Source organism: Rhagoletis zephyria, unplaced genomic scaffold (genome assembly GCF_001687245.7).
Source record: "Rhagoletis zephyria isolate East Lansing unplaced genomic scaffold, Rhagoletis_zephyria_1.1 Rzeph_scaffold_00793, whole genome shotgun sequence".
NCBI classification, from domain to species: domain Eukaryota; kingdom Metazoa; phylum Arthropoda; class Insecta; order Diptera; family Tephritidae; genus Rhagoletis; species Rhagoletis zephyria.
Window position 1 is genome coordinate 103,859 of NW_016157877.1, and position 19,196 is coordinate 123,054.

At 36.9% G+C, this 19,196-nt stretch overlaps 1 long non-coding RNA gene across 1 annotated transcript in view; it reads left to right on the forward strand.

Moving 5' to 3' along the window:
* The window catches only part of LOC108361568 (uncharacterized), a 23,577-nt gene extending 4,424 nt beyond the window's left edge, over positions 1-19,153 (forward strand). Inside the window, exons 2-3 of the long non-coding RNA XR_001847323.1 lie at positions 2,630-2,635; positions 19,137-19,153. This is a non-coding gene — a long non-coding RNA (uncharacterized LOC108361568). The remainder of the gene's footprint in view (positions 1-2,629; positions 2,636-19,136) is intronic.
* Positions 19,154-19,196: the final 43 nt, after the last annotated feature.

Here is a 19,196-nt window from a genome sequence, read left to right on the forward strand (position 1 = left end):
CCATAAACACCCAGATAACACGTGGCCTAAATCGCAACCGCCCCTGTGAGAGAGCTGTCCTAGTAGCGTTGGACTTGTCAAAGGCGTTTGACACCGTCTGCCATTCCACGCTGCTAGAAGACATTGAGGCCTCCTCTCTCCCACAGGGACTGAAGCGATGGTCGGCGAATTATATGAGTGGTCGACAATCATCAGTAATCTTCAGAGATCAAACCTCGAAACCAAGAAGAATAAAACAAGGGGTTCCACAAGGTGGTGTTCTCTCCCCCTTAATTTTTAACTTCTACATCTCGAAACTCCCGCAGCCTCCTGAAGGAGTTTCCCTGATCTCGTACGCTGATGATTGTTCGATTTTGGCGTCCGGGAATGGAATTGATGACCTCTGCTCAAAAGTAAACGGTTATCTCTCCAGCCTTTCTCGCTTCTTCACTGCAAGGAGCCTAACCCTCTCCCCAACGAAATCAACGGCGACCCTCTTCACCACCTGGACGAAGGAGGTCAGGCTAGAATTAGGCATTCACGTCGACGGCACACCTATACCGACGGTGAACAACCCAAAAATTTTAGGGGTTACCTTTGATAGCCTGCTCTCCTTCTCCGCGCACACAACCGCAGTTGTCAACAAAGTACAGAGCCGCAACAAGGTCCTCAAGTCGCTCGCCGGCAGCACTTGGGGCAAAGACAAAGAAACGTTGCTGGCAACATACAAGGCAATTGGCCGGCCGGTTCTAAATTATGCAGCACCTGTTTGGTCACCGGGGACTAGTTGGACGCAGTGGACGAAGCTACAGACTTGTCAGAACGCCGCACTCCGGACAGCGACTGGGTGCCTTCTGATGACGCCTGAGCACCACCTACACAGCGAGGCCCAAGTGCTCCCCGTACGGGAACACAATAAAATGCTCAGTAAGCAGTTTCTGGTGGGGTGTCACAGAAGCGAACGCCCTAACAGACCACTGCTGGAGGAGGAGGCTCCGCCCAGGCACGTCAGGGGGCACCTATTGGTGTACAAGGACGCAGTCCAGACCTACACAGACCAACCACTGGACCCAATGACGTACAGACAAGCGATTAACGACATTCATAGGGAGTCAGTCTCCACCTACCTCGACTCCAGGCCTAAGAATGTCATTATCGGAGCCCAATCACCACCTGTGGAAGAGACGGAGCTTCAATTACCTAGAGAGACCCGCGTTACTCTGGCTCAGTTTCGGTGTGGATATTGTAGCCGCCTAAACAGCTACCTGTCCAGACTCGACCCAAACATCCCAAATGAGTGCCCGGCATGTGGAGACTCCCCCACGACACCAACCACCTCTTCACATGCCAGCTCAATCCGACTCAACTAACACCCCTCTCCCTTTGGTCCGACACCATCGAAACAGCTCGTTTCCTGGGCCTACCGTTAGTTGAGCTCGACGATAATGATTGAAAAGTTGACCCGAAACAGGCGGGGCTTAGTAGTGCCGCTACAACAACAACAACAACAACGACGACTGAGATACCAACCGTCCTGGGCGGGGTTGTTGTAGCCGCTACAACAACACCAACAGGACAGCTGTATAGCTTGGGTGTTATGGAATGAAATGCAATAATAATTTTTTGGCACTGCAGGTATTTTTATTTAGGTTAAAATATCTCCAATAAATTATATAATAGAAGAAATACTATCTAATTTCTTACGAATAATAACTCTAATATGATTTCACAGCATTTTTTTAATACTTCAAAATATCTATTAACATAAATGCATTTTCCAATACAATTATCATACATTTTATTTTCGATAAAGTTTCGGGTTTTACTTTGAGGCATTCTTGTTTATTGTCATTGCAAAAGCTAAGCGAACTGGAAACTGAGGTCTTTTAAATTCGAACGGCATATCAAAAGGAATTAAAGGAGTCGTGTGAGTTGTGGTTCCAAAAATATGGCTGATAAAAAATTCCACGCCTATATTATGTGCCACGCCTCCATTTACAAACTCATTTATATAAATTTTACTATAAGCACCTACCATTGATATGTTTACATACCAAATTTCAATTTTATGTGACTTATGGTTCCGAAGATATGGTTGATTAAAAATTCTACGACTGTGAGATATGCCACGCCCCCTCCAACAAAGTCATTTATATAAACCTTACTATAAGCATCAACCATAGATTTGTCTGCATACCAAATTTCAAGTTCATGTGACTTATGGTTCCGAAGTTATAGCTGACTAAAAATTTGCAGCCCTATGGGAGGTGCCACGCCCCCTCGAAAAATTGACACCATATTTGCAAACAAAACCATGCCTATAACCTTCCCGGGGTAAAAGCAAATAAGTGTGCAAAGTTTCGTGCGGTTCCGTGTAGTGGTTCAAAAGTCATAAGATAATAAACAAACAGACATTCACATTTATATATATACAGTGACGAACAAAAGTATTGGCACAGTGAATTTTTCGACATATATGCAAAGTTGTTTACTGTAATTTATTTTCGATAATTTTTTATAAAAATATAGTTCATTTTACACCAGAAAACGTAGTAATAAAATCTCTAAACTTTGTGCAAAACTCAGGAAAATTCTTTAAATTTGCACACTAATTTGCAACTTTTTATTCAGATTTAAAAAAAATTCAAAGTATGCAGTTTTATAGCCCATGCAAATTTAGTATAACAAAGTGCAAGTTTAAAGTTGCCAGAAAATCGCGTTAATTTTTGGCAATTTTTTTAGTGGAAGGTGTTGCTCATTTTCTCCACACAAAAAATAATTGTCGAATTACTTTGTACGGAAGAACTTGCGTGAAAAAAATTACCAAAAATCGAATTAAAATTGCAAATAAGTGTGCAAATTTAATGAATTTTCCTGAGTTTTGCACAAAGTTTAGAGATTTTATTATTATGTTTTCTGGTGTAGAATGAACAATATTTTTACAAAAAATTATCGAAAATAAATTAGAATAAAGAACTTTGCATATATTGCGAAAAATTCACTGTGCCAATACTTCTGTTCGGCACTGTAGATAAAAATTTTGTCCAGTATACTTTGTATGAAAGAAAATGGGCAGCACCATCACCAAAAAAATTTTCAAAAATCAACGCTATTTTACAGACAGTTGAAACTTGCACTTTATTGTACAAAAATTGAATGGACTACAAAAGTGCATATCCGAATGTTCTAAAAATATTATTAACTTATTGACTGCAGGTCATTAGGATAGCGCACCTCTTTGTTGACATTTCTCTTAAATCTGTATAAAGTTTTAAAATCGGGTGTAATGAATATTAAATCAAATAAAACACCTCTTTGAAGTAAATATTTCGAGTGACGAAAGCTGAACTAGAAACATAAAATTTATGATATCAATTTCGTGACGAAAATTATACTAATTTTTTAACTGCCCTGGAAACTGACGCAAAAAGTTTTATTCATACGAATCGTTGCTAATGTTTTGATTTTTTTATTTTGTGTTTCTAAGAGTAGACATAACTTTGATTTATCAAAAAATCACCGGAAATCCAAACAAAAGTCTAACGGGTCTATTCATAAAAAATAAAATAGATTTAAAGACCTCTATAAAGTGACATTTTCATACAAATTTTCTATTTATAAAGCAGTTAAATTCTTTATTTTTTATGTATTTCGGTGTAAATGTTTTATTTTTCTTAAATAAATATTTAACACGGAATTCTATTCCATTGAACCATATAATTTTTCCAATACAGAATAAAGCGACAAAGTATGATCATATCCTTCGTATCAAAAAAAATATAAAAAATATAGAAATTAAAAAAAAAAGATTAAATGTGAAAAATGATAACGACGTAGCAACTTGACACCAACATTAGATACAATAAGCAACTGTATTCGTCTCATTCTCTGCGCTGCACACATTTGTTTTTTTACGAGGTTTCACTTCTGACACGAGTACGGTGCTGCAATCGCCTTTTTATACCCGAGCGCACTTTTGCACAAGGGTATATTAACTTTGTTCACATAACGATTGTTTATAACAGCCAAAACGAATCGAGATAGATATAGACAAATGTATACACAAATGTTCAGAATGAATAGAAAAGTCGATTAAGCCATGCATGTCTGTCTGTCCGTCCATCCGTCCGTCCGTGTAAACGATAACTCCAGCAAAAATTTAGATATCTCAACGAAATTTGGTATATAGATTTCCCTTTATCCAAGGTAGGTTGGTATTGAAAATGGGCGTATATAAAGGTATTTTCGAAAAATGCAGGACCTACCACATATGTGTATCTCAGTAACCGATTTATCAAGTTCTACCAAACTCGGTTCACTTAATAACCATGGTATGGAAAAGCAATTCGTTAAAAATTATTCAAATCCGACTAAAATTACACCCGCTTCCCATATAACGGTAAATTTCAGAAATAAGAAAACTCCGATATTTCAGTAACTGAGGATTCTAATTTACTCCAAGTTAGTAGCTACAACAATCTTTTAACAATAAATAAGAATTCTATACACATTTAGGAATTTCGCGTGGCACCTCCCACTTTATGACTACAAAGATATATCTCGGTAACCACTAAGGCATCTAGTACCGGGATTCGGGATAGAGCTTTCTACTGATATCCACATCAATGGTATGGAATGAGTAATGCGGCCTCAGTGGTAGTTTAAAAAATTTCCTTTTTTTTAATTTCAGACCCCAGCCACGCCCACAAAGGCATACGAATCGAAACATCCTGGAACAAAACCCTCTTAGTTTTTTTTGTACTTTAATTCCTGAAAGTTTGAAAAAACAAGTAATTTTTAGCAAAAAAAAACCGACTTCAACTCATATAAAAATATATATATATATACTAGATCGCCCTCACCCGCTTCGCTGAGTATACGTGCTTCATTGAGTAAATTTTATTTCAAGAAAACTCAATTAAAAAACAGGAGGTTTAAAATTTGTTTAACCATCTTCAAAATATTTTCGAAAAACTTTCTTTGTCATACTTTTTCAATTAACGTATCCCCTTAACTGAATTTGAGATTTTAAACAGATGGAAACCTCTTACATGTAATATTGAAATGAAGCCCTTGAAACCCCATTTCGATTGATACCCATATTATAATAATCATTTAAAATATTGAATAGTTTGAATTTAACCTTTTAAAAAGATGGCAACCTATGTGATACATATTGTGACACATATTCAAATCCATTTACATTCATACCAATCTTCAATACTAATATATATTTTGAAAGCCGTTTTTTATGTGTTCGCAAAGCTCGAAAACGGCCGAACCGATTTTTTTTTTTAGTTTCAGACACCTGCCCCAGATGCCCGAAGTATGGTTATAGGCTAAACAAAATTTGGATGTATAAAGGGAGCGTGGCACCTCCCATAAAAACCGATCTTTCATATTGCATATCTCTGGAAGTGTTCATGGTAAAATACTGGAACTTGGTCCGGCGATATATGAACTCTATCTTATACTCATGAAGAAAAATGGGCTATTTGGAAAGAGGGCGTGGCACCATACAAAAACACATACATATAATTCTTTTGTATGTGTGTTTGTGAGTGAAATCCTCCTAAATGCCCGGAACGATTTTAACAAAGTTTTTTGTGTGCTTTCGAGTGGCTCTNGCTATTTGGAAAGAGGGCGTGGCACCGTACAAACACATACATATAATTCTTTTGTATGTGTGTTTGTGAGTGAAATCCTCCTAAATGCCCGGAACGATTTTAACAAAGTTTTTTGTGTGCTTTCGAGTGGCTCTCAGGATAGAGTAGTTTCACAATCTCACTTGCCAGTAGGCGCTGGAGTTAAGTTATTACTAAAAATCTTATTTATGATCCACTTCGGCTAAACGCCAAGTTAGAAAAAGTGCCGTGAATATCAGATTAAATCGATCTGCTGCACCACTGAGTATATCGAACTCTTGTGTGTTATGATTGGCCCAATGGATGTGTTTTGCCAGTAGTATTATGCGTTGAAGCTTCATTCGGAGACACCAGGATTGAGTTGTGAAGGGGTAAATCTGAAATCACCACCGATAAATCAACCGCCAGGACCATTGCGCGCCTTTTACTGTAATACTTAGTTTAAAATAGTTGAATTTAATTTTTAGAAAGGTGGCATACCTTGTGAAAGACTTAAAGATTATTCAAAACTTTCAAACTAAAGGTTTCTTAACAATATTTCGTTAGGCAGCCATATTTTAATTCTTCATATAGCTTGCGTATAATTAATTTAAACTTGACTTTTCAAACAGGTGGCAACCCTTTTCAAAATATCTTCGAACTACAGCTATTTTAAGCCTCTTGACATCCATTTTTTAATATACTTTTGAAATAAATAACTCCCTTAATTGAAGTTAAATTTGATTTTTTTAAAGGGTGGCAGCCCTCATCCATGAGTAAATAATGATTTTATATATCTCCATACGAAGTTCCAGTATTTGCTGAGTAATGCAGTATGAAAAATTCCGTTTGTATGGGAGGTGACACGCCCCCTTGCCTAATCGAGATTAAATCTATCCTATATTTTAAGTTGGGCTAAATGACAGCACTGTACAAAATTTCGTGATGATCGGTTGAGTAGTTAAATCGTGAAGGCGTAGCAAACAAACCAACTCACTTTCGGATTTATAATATTAGTAAGGAAGTTAGATTTGATTTTTTAAAGGGTGGCAGCCCTCATCCATGAGTAAATAATGAATTTATATATCTCCATACAAAGTTCCAGTAATATATCCAAAATATTTCCTTAGTAATGCGGTATGAAAAATTCCGTTTGTATGGGAGGTGCCACGCCCCCTTGTCTAATTGAGATTAAAACTATCCTATATTTTAAGTTGGGCTAAATGACAGCACTGTACAAAATTTCGTGATGATCGGTTGAGTAGTTAAAGCGTGAAAGCGTAGCAAACAAACTCACTTAGCTGAAAGAGACGACAACGATGATGGATGAACCGTCCCGAACGGGGCTTAGTAGCCGCTACAACAACAAACTCACTTTCGGATATATAATATTAGTAAGGATATATCTCATGATCCACTGATCGGATCTTAACCAGATTAGTATTAGGACTACCTCTGAGACACTACCTTTCCGATGCAAAAAGAATTATCGCAATTGGTTGACGTGGTCCAAAGTTATGCGGCAACATACATAAAAAAAAATAAAATAAAAAATAAATAAAAAATTAAAAAAAAAAATATTCCGACGAACTGATAAAAATTAAAAGAAAGTACATACAGACGCAACACACATCGCAAAGCATCTCGTAGTGGAGACACGAACTAAAATCAATTTAGCCTATATCTTTCCAACTAATAGCCGGAACACAATATATAAGGTATCGTTGGCGAGGTGTTGACCTATAGAATAACACTAAACATGTTGGGTGTACCTACTTACGCCCTCAAACCGGCAAAAGCAAAAAAACATTTTTTGTTTCACAACACTTTGGCCTAATTTTTAAGAATTGTCATAATCGCTTATGAAAATTGAAAACGTTTTCTGGACACACTCTGCAAGACCTTTAGAACGATACCTCAATCATGTCGATTGGTCGTCTGGATAAAAACTTCCAAATCTCGTGTATATATAAGCGAGTCTTTTCTGCATGCTACTGTGGCTGCTATCGTCACACGCGCGCACTTTCGTGCGCTGTAATAAACAAAAGGAAATCTGTAAATGCTAAGAATTAAAAGGGTGAGCTATTCCAATGACTAGGAGTGTATGTAGCGTACGATTTACGCCTTTTTACTCCAGTATGCGTGTGCAGTGGCTCTCATTAGTATACATGTATTAGTAAGATTCGTTGGCTTAGCGAAATGGTCTCGCTGGCCGTACGGGCAAAAAGTCCACTAAGGGCAAATGTGCCCATGTCTGTGGTTAGTTTGGGTTTAGCTGGTTTCCTTAATTTGTTTTAGAAGGAGGCCTCTAACTTCCACGGAAGTTAGCAGAGCACGCCATATTTTTTAAATATGTCTGACAAAATTTTTAGTACCATGGATAAACAAAGGATAATTTACGTCAAATTGTCAAATAGTTGGTTTAGCTGGTGTCCTTAACTTGCTTTCAGAAGGTGTCCTGCTAACTTCCACGGAAGTTGACAGAGCACGCCTTATTTTTTTTAACACATGCGTGCCAAGCCATTTTAGATAATGTTACAAAACATGCAGAAAAAAATTCTTATATATTTACTATTTGGTTTTCTGACAATCAAATGCATGTTTACGTTGCGGTTAACGTCATTGAAATATAAATGACACTTGCCTTTCCGTGTAGGCCACGTCATTCACATGTGTGTGACCGATATATTCAAGTATAAACCTATGTAATTCAAAAATTTATGGCGCTATAAATAAACCTAAATAGAAGTTTTAGAGTCCTACGAGTGTTGATTTTAGGATTATACTTGGTTTCGCGAAATCTGAAAAGATAATACTGCTATCGAGAAATAAAAGTTATAATATTAAATTTAAAGTTTTCGAATGAGTTTTATTACAGTAAAAAGAGCATAAATGTGAAAGCTCAATTCAAATAATTATTATAAAAAGCACTTTATAGTTCGATTCTACAAATCTTCAATTTATTACAAAAACTAACTCTGTAGTGGCGTTATGCATATTTGAATGACATGGCCTATAATGTAAAAATAGATAATTATTTCCATGCCTGGCCACGTCATACAAATATGAAGGGCAACGGTTTGAACGTCTTACCGCTTCAATTTCTGCTGGAAAAAGACCAAAATGCATCTAAAATATTCTCGTTTTCATAAACCAGTTATAAAATTACAAGAAAGGTTATTCAAAATTTTCTTCAAACTTGCCTGGCCTACAGGCAACATTTGAGTGTCATTCATATTTGAATGACATGGCCTACTTGGAGCATGTAACCGTCGTTCAAATTTGAATGGTGCGGCCCCATGGAAACATCAGTGTCGTACCCATTTGAACTACGCAACACGCAAGGTGTTTAACTGTTAAAATTTTTAGTCTCACGGATAAAGAACGGAAATTCCCCAACCCCCCCCCCCTCCCCCCGCCAACACCCTTATGGGGTTTAGCTGGTTTCCTTAATTGATTTTCTGAAGGTGTCCTGCTAACTGCCACGGATTATTTTTTAAATATGTCCGCGGCAAAATTATTATTTTCACGAATAATTAACGGCATATTATTCGATAGCAATTATTACTTTAGGAAAAAGATGTCCTGCCAACTTCATAGAGGTATTAGTACACGTGCTGAAAGTCGATTTATACATATTCACAAGTATTTACCCATGCGTTAACTTGGAATGCACAACGAAACTGAATCCTTGCGTAATTACAACTTATCTTTCTCTATTTTCAAGCTATGAGAATAGCGATTATAACATCAATTGAAATTAGATCCCACAAAATATGTATTGCACATTTAACTGAATACAGCGCGAATATTTCAAGAACTACACGTCATACTTCTTTCAATTACAAATAACTGAGTAATATTGCCGCGGTTTTCGATAGTTTTTGCCGTCTCATCGGTGCACCGAAATATAGCAACAAATTTTAATTCTATATTAGGCCTCATGCATAAAAAGTGAGCTTAAGCTCGAACTCGATTTTCAGTACAAATTCTTGAGCTTGAGCTCACTCCATCTTTGCAAAAATTGAGTCTGAGCACAAGCTCACTTTTTTGCATGGGGTCCCAATGTCTTTTAACTTTTATAGTTTTAACTTTTTTTTGGGGGGATTTGGGTAGGTTGGCCGGTTAAATTGTATACCACCGCCAGGTTATTCCTCTTAGTATGTTATATTCTAACTGGTATGAGTAATCTTCAGGTATGCCCAGCGCTGCTCCACTGATACACATATGGTAATGCCGCTGAGGGCCAGAACCACGTGCAATTGTTTCTGTTATGCTTACGTCTTCAAATTCTTTATTTCTTATGAAATGTTATATCGTTAAAATATAAATTGTGTTTTTTTGGAACTTACAATCCACAATTAACCAGGTTATTCCTCAAATTTAGTATTTATTAATTATGTATCAGATTGCATTAGATCTGTTTTTAAATGGCATGGAACTAAGTCCTCGTGTAGACAGGTTTTAGATAAAATTTATTTCATGAAATATTTCACTATTTCAATTCTTGGAACAGTTATGTTAAATAATTTTTTATTTCAGAGTAAATTTGTTTATACGATAGTACCGTTTCAACGGTACGCATTTAACATTTTCATTAAATTGCAATCTTTTTCTTCTTTATTTTAACGTGCATTACTTTACATATGTAATTATATTTTATAGCTATTATCTTCAGTTTATTCAAACTTAAAATGTTATTTTAATGAAACGACTTTATTTTTAATAATTATTGCAATCAAAATTTATGTGTTAAATCACGAACGCTTTTATTCTCTTTTGCGAATTACGATTACTCGAACCACATGGCCGAGGAGCCATTTTGTGACTGTAGTTTTAACTTAAAAAAAAATCTACTTTATAACTAGTATTTACAGTATTGACCTATACAAATTATAACAAACTTTCAATTAGGTACATAACAGCTATCGATAATATACCGTCGTTCTTTTCACCATAAGTTTTACCCTATACCTTTACATTACTCATAAGGCAAGTTTTGCTTCATGATTTATTAAAGCTGCCAAAAATTTAATATTTGTACCTTCAAATTTTGTGTTTCAGTGTAACGCACTTATGTACTACTTTTGCCCAACTACATATTTTAGTAGCCATTAAATGTTTATTAACACTGATAACACAATATCTTTTTTAACTCTTAATTTTAATGGCCGGGACATATAACGTCAGGTTATTCCTCAGAGTTTATTTTATTAATTGTGCTCCAGGATTTAGCCAGAAATAGTCCGGAAGATAGCACTGAAGATATATATGGGGCATATTCATAGTCGAAATTAAGTCGACCGTAAAGTTAGTTGCAACTTTCTTGACAGGTGTTTTATTAAAACGTATGCCAAAAAGCTGCCACTAATTTTATGTGCCTTTATTTTTACTATGAATATGCCGCAATGTTTGTACGGGAACAACTTCGGATTATTTGTGGCTAAATCCAGGTGCACGGAATATCCTAATGTATTTTTCTCAAATTTCCCATTTATTTAATTTGGTGCGTTGTAATCGGAAATACCAAATGGCCGAAACCTCATGGAACCTCCAATCTATCCTTTCACTTGGCTTTAAAACACGTTAGTCCAATATATAACTTCTTTCTTTTTCGAAATAATACCCAAAACAGCAGCACAAACACAAAATGTAATCTGATCCATTTATTACTCATTTTGTTTTGCTTTTACTTAGGAATCAAACGACACCAGCGAGTTCAACTAAATACTCAATACTTTTGTTGCGATACCAAGTATTTTTTAATCGATGCTTTTCAATCCGATACCAAGTAACTATCGATACTTTTCTTACGATACATTGGGCTTGTTCACACTCGAACGACAGATCAATTATTCTCACGTTTTCACACTGGATGAAAACTACCAGAACAAAATGAGTATACGGACAGGACGTTTGAATGTATTTGTAACTTCTGCGCTTGAAAGTTGCGTAGCGGCATTTTCGTAGTTGCGCATGTGTTAGTGCGCTGCAGCAGAACTGCCACTTTAATGCGGGGTAGAAGCTGGAACAACTTTTCGAGAAACTTTACCTCATAGTCTAAGAGCCCATCAAACTAAACCGAGTAGAGTAGGGGTCCCAGAGGCCATACATATATTTGGTGACGTCATGCATGGGAGAACACGAAATGGGCCTACTGCCTCACCTAAGGCCAGTCAGGGCCCAAAAAAAAAAAAAAATAATAAATACAATTTTTTTTTGGGATTCGTGTATGTCAGGAGTCCCGTATTCTGATTATTCCTCGAGACAGGGGAGGGATTGGGCAATACAAAAAGGTAGTGCTGCAAGGCCCCCTCACTAGCCATATCAGTTACTGCAGTGAGATAAGCGACGTCTCGCCTGTAGGATCCGAGTATCATCGAGGTCCTCAAAAAACCAATGCTCATCTGAAAGGGCATCAAATTCTGTGTAAGAAAAACCACTGCTGCATTTTCCATACAGTGGTGAACATGGCTGCTGCCGCGTATGAAAGTCGCCCTCCTCGTCCAGTCATTATACACATTTGACCTCGCAAATTTTAATTATCGGATTTTTTCTGGATCTTACGCCCTCTGGGGTCAGTCTCCATGTAAAGGGAAAGTGGCGACCAAATCCAGCGATTGCGCATGTCCGAATTTTGATTTTTTTCCAAAAAAGAGGTTTTCATTGAATAACTTGGCCATTTTTAATTTTTAAGAAAAATCATAAGAACAAGAGTTGTAGGAAATTTAATTCTACACAAGTTTGGTCCTAATAATTTTTTTGATAGTTTTCGAAATAAACTTAAAACAAGCGGTAATCTCAAAATATTGCATTATATCTCGTTCATTTTCAAATCTACGGCATAAATAAATAAGGTCAGACTTGAGGAAGATCAAATTTCCTACAACTGTGGTCCCCACAAGTTTTCTTCTAAGACCGATATTTTTTGCTAGGAACAGATAATGCGTTGGCAATAACTCAATAGAACATAATCCATCTTATGTTATCGAAATTTGGATGAGGGCAATACAGAAAGAAGATTGGTTATTCAAATATTTTGGTAGTTAAAATTTTCTTTTATTTCGATTATCGTATATACGATGTAGATAGTGAACTTAAATTCTTTTTCTTAGAATCATGTTTATCTTCTTATCAACTACTCTTAGTTTTCGTCATCTGACTCGAACGTGAGAATGTCGAATTGGTCGTCAGCGTTATTTTCGTGTTGGACTGACATCGCCAATATGTCTTCGACGAAAAGGGGCGTCGGCTTACCAGTGTACCAGAAGGGCTGCAGCTTGTCATCGCGCATCTCCCGACCGTAATCCTCGTAAAGAACCATCACGCATTCTGGTGTAGTTGCATTCACCCACAAGCTGGTGACGTACATATATCGTGCGTAGAATTTTTTGTTTCAATGAACGATAGCACGGCGGGATGAGACTAGAGTCAAAACCTCTCAATTTTTTCAAAAACATCATTTGACTTGTTCCTAGAGTACAATTTTTGAAAAATCTCTAATCTCGCTGTGTCCACGCGCTTGCAATTTTTAATCGAGTACATCTGCGACGTGAACTCTTGCAATGCATCGATCACAATTTCGTCCTCCAAGTCCATTCTTTCGTTCAGAGACGCGAAAACCGTTTGCAATTGTTGGTTTTTTTCCAAGATTTTATATGGTCGCACTTTTCCTTTACGGAAAAACGCGGCCGTATAATCGCCCCCAGTGAAGGCGTGGAAACCGGGCAATGCTCGACACAAGTCCGGTCCTAACGCTGTGGCCAATTTCGAGCTATCGACCACCGATTTATCGAACATCCACACTTTAATATCTGGGAATTTATGGATATTTCCCAACAGAATGATGACAATATCTGTATCCGACGCTTTTATGAGTGCCCCAGACGTCGGTGCTGCTTTGGAAAGGTGAAAGATAATCCTCGTGTCCGCTTCTTCGTGAGAGCACGTGTAATCAGGTTATTCCGACTTGGCGACGTGGTTACCGATTGTTTGGTATGAAAAACAGCGGTCATCGACTGTAATGAAAACCTTTTTGCTGCAAAGATTGGACGCTACACTGTCATTCGCCCAGTGCTCTGCTAAAAATCTCACGGGTGCTTCCTTAAACTTACGGTTTCTTAAGCTTTTCAAAAAGTCTGTCGGTCTGATTTGATCGGTTCCTACGATATTATACGGAATATCTTCCGCATGGCGTTTCTCACGCGTACAATCTTTGATAGAGCGAGAAAAGTACCTGCCAAATATCATGTGAATTTCCGAAGCCCTTGTGTTGCAAATTTTGGAGAGAATGGTTTCCGCGACTTTACCAAACTTTGTGGCGAGGATGCACCGATCGTGTGTAAGAAATAGAAACCATCGATGATATCAGTGTCCACTACCACAGGTGGTACGGGGTCAACTTTTGATTTTAACAGTTTACCAAGTGCTGCCTTGTCTGTTGTATGTACATGGATCACCGGTGTGATTGGCAAAAGCTGGAGGCGCTGGGCCGAGCAGATAAGTAAGGCAAGCTGCTATTAGTATTTTTTTTTGTGTTCGCTTGCCATTTTGTAATATTCTTTTTACACTAAATGAAGATCCGACAATGTTGACGCAAGAAAATCAGAAATATATGTGGTTCATTCGGTGAATGCCAATCACAGCAGTCCTTTTACAATTTGGTGTAATAAAGTGAGAGAAAATTGTTTGTTCAGCGAAAGCCAATCAAAGCAGGTATTTGCGCCGAATAATGATTTGACAAAGAAAATCTTTGTTCGAGAAATTTTTAAGGGCAGGCAGTAAAATATATGTATTTTAAATTCAATATGAATATTTTAAATCAAACGAAAATCCCCACCAAATCAAACCAAAGTTGTAGGAAATTTTATTTTCTTCAAGTCTGACCTTATTTATTTATGCCGTAGATTTGAAAATGAACGAAAAATAATGCAATATTTTGAGATTACCGCTTGTTTTAAGTTTATTTCGAAAACTATCAATCTTAGAAGAAAAATTATTAGGACCAAATTTGTGTAGAATTGAATATCCTACAACTTTTGTTCTTATGATTTTTCTTAAAAATTAAAAATGGCGAAGTTATTCAATGAAGACCATTTCTTTGGAAAAAAAACTGAAACTAGGACATACGCAATCGCTGGATATGGTCGCCACTTTCCATTTACATGGAGACTGATTCCCCGAGGGCATAAGATTCAGAAAAAATTCGATAATTAATTTTTGCGAGGTCAAAAGTGTATAATGACTGGACAAGGAGGGCGACTTTCAAACGCTGCAGCAGCCATGTTCACCACTGTATGGAAAATGCAGCAGTGGTTTTTCTTACACAGAATTTGATGCTCTTTCAGATGAGCATTGGTTTTTTGAGGACCTCGATGATACTCGGATCCTACAGGAGAGGCGTCGCTTATCTCGCTTCAGCAACTGATACGGCTAATGAGGGGGCCTTGCAGCACTACCTTTTCGTAATGCCCAATCCTGCCCCTGTCTCGAGGAACAATCAGAATACGGGACTCCTGACATACACGAATCCCCCAAAAAATTTTTTTTTTTTTGGGCCGTGACTGGCCTTAGGTGAGGCAGCAGGCCCATTTCGTGTTCCCCCATGCATGACGTCACTAAATATATGTATGGCCTCTGGGACCCCTATTCTACCCGGTTTAGTTTGATGGGCTCTCCTACTATAAAGCTGCCAACATGAACTCAACCAGCATCAGTTGTCCGTAGGTAAGCACGGAGCGTATCCGGGGCTTCGGGCCTATTTGGGCGCTCTTGGCTTTCCTTCTCGGAGGAAGACTGACTGGTTGAAGGGGGGCTGCAAGGAGGGAATACCCCTCAGGCAACGCTCCGAAACCATTATGGGCTAGACCCATTTTTGGACACGGTCTCAAGCAGACAGAGAGCGTGACCCGTTTTGGCTTCCCCAAATCCGAGCACCCCTGCCTGCTTACGATACCGTGTAGCTAGCGGGCGTTGAAGGGGCGGACCACCCCCTGCAGTGCCTAGCGGCCACGAATACATACGGGGGGACTGGGCAACCTTTCGACGCCCTGGGGGACCGCACTAATGACCAGTTGTATCCGTGTTGGCAATCCACAATATCAATATGATCAAATAACTTTTGATGGTGTATGAAATCAAATAGTTTAGCCATGATGCTCTGCTTAACAACTGGTCTATAATTGCATATGTCATTACGGTCACCCGATTTGAATATAGGGACTATTTAGCATAATTTCCAAGGCTCAAGAAAATATCCACTTTTTAAGCATTTCTGGAGAAGCAGTGCAATAGGGTAAGTTAAGCAGTTGGCGCAGTTTTTGAAAAACACAGGAGAAAATCCTTCAGTATCTACCTTAGAGCTTGAATTTAAATTCGAAATTGCGAGACGAACATCATTTGCAGAGATTTCAAAAGAACTAATTGTTGGCAATTCAGTATGAGTAAAGTTGGGAAACGTAGAAGTATTTTGTTTTGCGTAAACCTTCTGAAAAAGTTGAGGGGGAAGGTTGCAAGTATCTTCCGTATTATCACACATTAAACCATCATATTCCATGCTAGTAGGAAATCCATTAGTTTGCCTCTTTGGATTTATGAAAAACCAAAATTTAGAAGGATTTGACTTCAAGTCCGATTCAACTTTGAACATATATTGCTTAAATAGAAACTTATGGAGAGAGTCGAACTCCTTTCTCAGAAAAATAAATTTCTGTCGATCCTCTTCATTATTACTATTTCTCAGCTTTTAATATGCTTTATTTTTAACATTTTTCAAATGGCAAAGCTTTGAATCGAACCACGGAGGTTTTTTATTTGTTACGATTCGCCTAAACGGAACATAATGGGAGATGGCTTGCAGAAACCATTGACCCATAATATCGTTATGATCCTCCAGTCTACTTAAAGCCTCCAAAAATGACCAATCAATGTCAGACAAAAATTTATTCATTGCAGAAAAGTCTGCCCGAAAGTAATTATATTCCACTGCGGACTCAAGCGGCTTCATTTCAAAATTTTAAAAGTCAAAATTAACATCTAGAGCTTTATGATGTAAACTATTATCTAAAATAGGCGCTTCAAAGCATGATATTTTAAGTTCTATAGTAGCAAAAATCAGGTCTAAAAACCTACCATTATTGTTTTAAACCGAGATGTTACATTGCTTAAAACCGGGCGAAAACATTGTCGATATAACTAATTCATCTATTTCAGACTTGATATTCGTAGGCAATATGTTATTACTATGACTCTGCCAAGAAATGCTACTTAATTGAAAATCTCCTAAAAAATAATCTCCTTCAGACGGCTTACCATTGTTAATTACATCTACAAGATCATCTAAATGATATTAAATAAAAAATAGTTTTATTGTTAGTAAACTTAACACTAACACAAATTTGATCCAGATCACTACCAACACCATTCAGATTAACAGCTTTGCTGCAAAAATTCGTTCTGGCTGCAAGTAAAACGCCGCCGCCTCTAACAAGGCCCGTAGTATCTGAGCAGCGATCTTTTCGATAAACATAATAGTCATCGCCGAAAGATTCATTCGAAGAAAAATTTGCATTTAACCAAGTCGCAGTTATAGCTTTTTCAAAATAAAGGACGCCTTTAGTCCTTTATTTCTTAAACTGTCCTTTAAATCAGCTCTGCATTTTTCAGAGGTAAATTTTTAAACACAGATTATGAAAAATATAAATGTCCCTTATAAAATATAGTGAAAACCTTCGCCAGTTTGTTTCGCACCCAACTTAAGTGTTTCTATTTAAGCTTAGTATCCAGCTCTTAAGAAAACGGTCAAGAAAAAATTGCCATTATTTCGCGTGTGTGTCCAAGGAATTTTGACATTCTTGATACCTCACAGCCTGTTGCCTCACTCTTTCCTCAAGAAATAATGGAACGGGCATATATTTCTGTTACAAGCCTGGGTTGCCTTGTGCTCTTTTTTCACAAAAAACTTTAGAAAACCGTAGTAGAAAGCGTACTAAATTTCTGAAGAACTGCGTACTGCCTTAAGGAAATTTGACTCAAGAAAATTTCTTATACGTCATTTTATATGGAGTTTTTGCTTTTCTTAAGAGCTGGATACTAAGCTTTAATCGGTAATCTTTGTACAATCTATAAAGCACAGGGAAAGTTGTGCCCAGGATCGTGTTGCACGCTGAGTTTCCAGTTCCACTGAAAGAGAACAATGACCCCCTGCGCCAGAGTGGTTCAAAACTGGCATTTAGTGTTCGTAATTCACTGGACCCTTAATTTTTCATTTATTTTATTTTTTAATAAATTTTACATAACAAAAAGTAGTTGAAAACAATTGCATGGTTCTAACAAAACGAAAAAAATACCCAAAAATAAATTTGAAATGTTATAAAAAATGTTCACCAAAATAAATATTTTTTTCGGTTTTTAGTAAAAATTAGTTGAAAAATGAAGGCTCCGGTGATTTATGAACATTAAATTCCAATTTTGCACTACTGCGTGCTGTCTTCGTCGTGCAGTATGAATTATGGAAAACGCATTTTGCTAGCAAAGGATGCGAAGTCCTTGGAAAGGACTGGGCTTAATTTTTCGCTACAGCAGGGGAACTTGTAGAATTAAATAATATAATTAACTAGTTAATTATTAATAGCAGAGGAACTTGTACAATTAAATAATATAATTAACTGGAGATTTAAATTACGATATTGGTAAGGTACTTTTATCATACAAGTTGTATGTACGTATTCCCAGATCATTAAAAAAGTGTCCTTTATTTTACTTTGGTTAATATGGTCACCGTAGTTATAGCTATAACATTGAAATCATGTGATAAAACAAGGCATACTCAACGAGGTAAAAGTGACAATTCAGTCGAGCTCTCTCATAGCTGACTGTAATGTCAAAAAATGTAAACAAAGAAATTAACCCTTTGTTATGCATTTACCATATTTGATAAAACTCAACGGCCCGTAGCTATAGTCAAAATAAAGTCGACTCCTAAAGTGAAAAGCAGCTTTTTGACATAATTTTCAATGTGATATCTGTCAAAAAAAGAGGCTATTAACTTTAGAGTCGGCTTTATTTTGACTATAACTGCGGGCTAATATCTTTGAAATGAAAGTTTTTGTAGATATGCAAATTTTTAAAATCTCATTAGAATCAGCTTCATTTTACGTATTACCTTTTCGTTTTAATGTAAATGAGGAAATGCATACTTACATAAAATTACACACTAAGTAAAACACACTCATTTATAAACCCATTTTGGCAATTTTCTTGCTTTTACTAGCCCAATGTTTTTAAGCATTTATTTTTTTTTTTATTCAAACACTTAATTCTAAAGTATATTAGACATTTAAAAAAAGGTTTGATTATTCTAAATTTACATCAGATTTGAATTTCAATAATTCAGCAATTAAATTTTTGCAATTCAAAATTTCCTTTCCATTAAATTTATTAAAAGTTAATTTCAGTTTCTTTATGTCAACAAGGAATTCCGGTTTAGGTTTTGTTAGACCACCATTTGAAATTTGTTCTATCCTTGTATATGAGTGGAAGATTTTCTCTTCATATTCAGTATAATAATTCCTGCACCTGGGAACAAACGCGTCC